Source organism: Macrobrachium nipponense, chromosome 7 (genome assembly GCF_015104395.2).
Source record: "Macrobrachium nipponense isolate FS-2020 chromosome 7, ASM1510439v2, whole genome shotgun sequence".
In the NCBI taxonomy this organism is placed as follows: Eukaryota; Metazoa; Arthropoda; class Malacostraca; order Decapoda; family Palaemonidae; genus Macrobrachium; species Macrobrachium nipponense.
The window spans coordinates 75,387,700-75,392,928 of NC_061109.1; positions in this window are offsets into that span (position 1 = coordinate 75,387,700).

A 5,229-nucleotide genomic window follows, 5' to 3' on the forward strand; every position below is an offset into this window, starting at 1 on the left:
AGAAACTGCTGAAATTTATATATAAAACCACGTTTAGAAAACTTCCATAACATAACATTACCACTTTAAGTAACGACGCAGTAGGAACGCAAACAGCAGCAGCTCAAAGACCCTGGAACTTTATATCACAAATATTATGTCAATTTTTTGTATACCACGGCCCACCCTTTACAAGGACTTTCATTCCACGTATCCAGTCCAGCCCTTAGAGATCTTTCTATCCACCTTCCAACCAATACTTTGGATACGTGCATTCATTGCCAGTCCCTCGTCCTTGCTCTTTCCACGTGAATGAACAATGTCAGAGGCACTCTTTAACACATCGCTTCAGCAGGATGAACAATTTACTATTTCTGCATATCTCAATGTCTATAACTCATTCACTTGTTATACCATATATTCTGTGCAAATAAATCATCTCTGCATCCTCCACATCGCTTCCTTCTTTGAAATTCAATCTCCGCACTTTATTTCCATTATTTTCGACCTCCCTCTGGTACTTGGGTTTTAAATTATCTATTTTTTCACGCGGAGTGTTGCATGGAGACTTGATTATTTGCCTTCAGTCTCCTCATAATCCCAAATGTTCCTAGTGTCTCTATGACTCCACTAAATTCTTAAACGTACTTCGTTTAACTTACATATTTCTTTTCCCAATGCAATTCTAGACTCCACTAAATTCTTAAACGTGCTTCGTGCTACTTACATATTTCTTTTCCCAATGCAATTCTAGACTCCACTTCCTCAATAACCCATCTTATCTAATCTTATCAACATCTACAAGTACATTTTTAGAAACTCCGGTCCAACCTGCTCTTACATCTATCATGTGCTGACATAATAACCAATGATCTATCGGTTTTAGAAAATTGTTTTTTTTCACAATCAGCCCCTTTCCAGAGTTTAGTCTTTATATAAGTTCACTTTTTTTCTCTGGAAATCATAATATCGTGTTTCATTGTATGTTTTATTCTCGTTTCAAATTTCATTGTTTCTAGAGCAAACAACCTACTATTAATACACACCCATTGGTAATGGTGTGTGTATGTCTGTCTGTTCATTTGTGAGTCTTCTTTCCAGCACAATATTTCAACGCATTTCGTCGTTAGCAAAAATCATGAAGCAAGCGATGCCTACGGTGAGTTTATTACATGACGCTCTTCACAAAGGACCGAGAACAAAAGCAGTAAAACTCGTGAATAAAAGTGAATCGACATAAGAGAGAGAGAGAGAGAGAGAGAGAGAGAGAGAGAGAGAGAGAGAGAGAATATGAGGCAAATAAAAGGTGATATAGAGAAAGAGAGGGAGAGAGGGAGTGAATTTGTCGAGCCCCCAGAGGAGAGAGAGAGAGAGAGAGAGAGAGAGAGAGAGAGAGAGACCTTTGAATAGCTTTTAAAATAGCGAAACACAGCACGTTCACATTGAACCAGCAAAAACTTACTTTTTTATATATATGAGGGCAAGATTTAAAAATGGAAAGTAACGCAAAGCTCACGTTGGAACGAAAAACCAAAACACAGAAAGCATCGGAAAGGTTAACAGAAGCTTTTCAGATTTTGAATTTTGAACTGCTGTGAGTTTCGCAATGGAAAGAATGAGTTGGAAGTGAGATAAGAATAGATAAATCGACAGAATTATCTTTGTAATTGTTCCTTACTATTTACTTAAATATAAGAGATCATTAGATGCAGGTTTCAAATGAAATATGATTCAGTCGTCACATATCCCCCAGAACCAATATGGTAACCATAGCTATTATAAAATAATAGAACTAGCATTTTCATATTCATATATCTTAACCCCCCCCCCCCCCCCCCCATTTTTATTAAAACTACACAAATTGGAAACACTTACCTGTTGTCAATGGTGCCCTCTGTCTGCAACCATATCGTTAGGCTATTAAGATCACGTAAGTACAAAAATATACTATTTATTACCCAAAGCAGATGAATATAGAATAGAACAAAATGATTAACAAGTCATGATGACAAAAGCCCAAATCTGCCCATAAAGAAAACTAGTAAGTTATCACTCTACCCTCCTGACTAAGAATTCACTCCCAAACCCAGAATGTCAATAAGTTCATTATATTAGTCAGGTTAGAGAATCCCATCTCTAGTACCATGGAATAGAACTCATCTGTAATAAAGATAACGATGGATAAAAGATACACTTCACACATCACTCTCTTTTCAAAGTAATTAAGTAAAGAATGTATTTCACACTTCTCTCTCTTTCCAAAGGTAACGGTTTTCTAAGTCTTACAAAATATGTAGGGGTTTTCTCTCCCGACACTTGGTGTGTACCAACTGACCTCTTTGTTCTCACCAAAAGGAGTGTGACTTTCGCAAGTGCCCTGGTCTATTAGACCTGTAACATCCGTACAAACGAATGTACATGCTTGACGACAAGACGAGCGGTCTCTCGATTAAAACGCTTACGTACCCAAATTCCTTCACTCAAGTAAGCTGCCCTTACAGTTCAGCCTGTCTCCAAGCAAGACATGATATGTGATTCACTAACATTACACACTTGTAAAATATACATTAAAATTTCGAAATTGCATTGTACCATCCTGATTACCGAACACATCTAAATATTGCTGTTTATACTTGCAAATAAAACTCGTAGTTTTATGAACTCATTTTTAATGGTCATATTTTCTCTACGTATTATTTTTTGCCCTCATTTTATTTGCCAGATATATTTTGTTTATGCAAAATCAGATTTGAAATATCGAAATAGTTTCTCCCAATGACGTATTAGTGTCATGAGACTGCTTAGTCTGCTGGCTTCAACGAATGCCAATAGTTTATCAGACACTTTCAGAGTTTTCTTGGATAAATCATATTGAAATATAACATATTAAATTTCACTTCAGGACAAGTTTAAAGGTACTTTGCGTTATCACTGGAGGCTTTAATCGTCTACTCAAACTGAATGGAAAATCTAAAAATATAAATGAACTTATATTATCTCTCTCTCTCTCTCTCTCTCTCTCTCTCTCTCTCTCTCTCTCTCTCTCTCTGTATATGTATATATATATATATATATATATATATATATATATATATATATATATATACCATACATACTATATATATATATATATATATATATATATATATATATATATATTATCCCTTTTCGATTTTTGGGAAGTGCACTAGATGTTTGTCTTGCGATATTCAGAATTTATTTTGCGAGGAGATGGCTGACTATTTCCCGTCTCCATTCTGGCTTCGATCCACCACATTACCTAGTATATAAATCACTGCTTAGGTCAACATGTTAAAATCTCCCCCACTACCTCCCCCCCCGCTCCATAAGTACATGAAAGTAACGATAATCCTTCAGCTAGCCAATCTTTCTTCAGCACACAAAGGGAGGCCCATATAGCCAAGATGTATTACTTTGGGGAGGTAGAAAGGAGGATTATATCAGCAACAGCAGAGAAAGAGATATTTACAAATAAGATTAGATATTTACATGCGTTATATACCTACAATAATACCTTTGATGGAGGAAAACAGGTACTTACGTAATGGATACCCGTACATATATTGATAAATGTTGAAGAAATACTTTCATTTTTCTTTATTGAAGAAATTCCTTAGACCTTTTCGTCTATGAGTGTTGTCGTTGGACGTTCGTTTATTTACAGTACTGTAGCCTTGTTGACCTATGAGAGAGAGAGAGAGAGAGAGAGAGAGAGAGAGAGAGAGACGGTAAATGGATTGGTCCTTCTGTTTACCAAGAGGACTGGCATCGGTTAATTGCAATCGTACCCTACCGACCTACACTGACCTAGCGGATGGCTCCTTTCTGTCAATAAACGGCCAATGGCTGATGGCCCTCTAGGTCCAGCTGACATGTTTACACCAGTGTCATGGAATTGCTTGCTAGTCTATTTTACTTTCTATTGTCCCTTACTTCTTTAAGGTTTTTTTTTATCAATAAGGATCATTATACCCAACAAAGATAGAGCGTAGTTGCGTTTTAAAACAAGGTCTCTTTCTTGTTTTTTTTACTGTTGTTATATGAGCTAACTCAAAAGACATTTCATGATGCATTATATATATATATATATATATATATATAATATATATATATATATATATATATATATATATATATATATATATATATATATATATATATATATATATATATATATATATATATATATATATATATATATATATACTATATATATATATATTTATATATATATATATACATATATATATATATATATATATATATATATATATATATCTATATATATATATATATATATATAATATATATATATATATATCTATATATATATATATATATATATATATATATATATTATATATATATATATATATTGAGAGCCCTTATTTCCATTTCGCTCCCAGCGAACCTTATATGCTGCAGACGAAAATAATCCAGCACTGTGGACGAACCACACGTGGGATCATTTATTTGGAGTATCAGCGTTATAAAAGATACCCTCTATTATCTGGCTTCCTTTTCTATACTGAGCTTTCTTTGAAGCCTTAGAATCTTTCAGCGACCAGAATTAAACATTTTCCTGAATAGGAATTTTCAGAAGCGTATTCTCTTACTTTGGTTTGTCACGTAACGGGTATCTCACCAGAAATAGCTTATCTTGTATATCCGATTGTCAAAGCAAGAAGAAATGAAGCTTTCGATGTTTTGAGGATTTTTATCATAACTAAGAAATTCAAAAGAAATTTTTTGAATACATTTATTCCTTCATTTATTTGCTATTATGTTTGTTCAAGGTTTACAGGCGACATAATACCAGCAGCATTATATAAATAAAAGCAGAAAATTACTGAGCACAGCACAAAGCAAACTCAGATTATATCTTTGTTCTTTTAAAAACAGAGCTGAAGTTGACAAATATATGTTTGTTTAATCCGAGGCATTGGATTATTTGTCTTTTTTTAGTCGAACATTGCATTGTTACTGACCTCATTCCCATTCTAAATTTGGGACCCATTTTTTTTTATTGGTTCAGTAGAAATGAGTTCAATAATGAATTAAATCATTTTGAATGTCAAGAAAGCGTTAGTAGTGATAAAATTGCACAGTTTGGGTGAAATTGGTTATATTTTATAAGTGTGCGCATAGTAGTCAATCTATCTCCCTCTCTCTCTCTCTCTCTCTCTCTCTCTCCGTGTCACATTAGGTATAGTACTATGAGGATTTGAA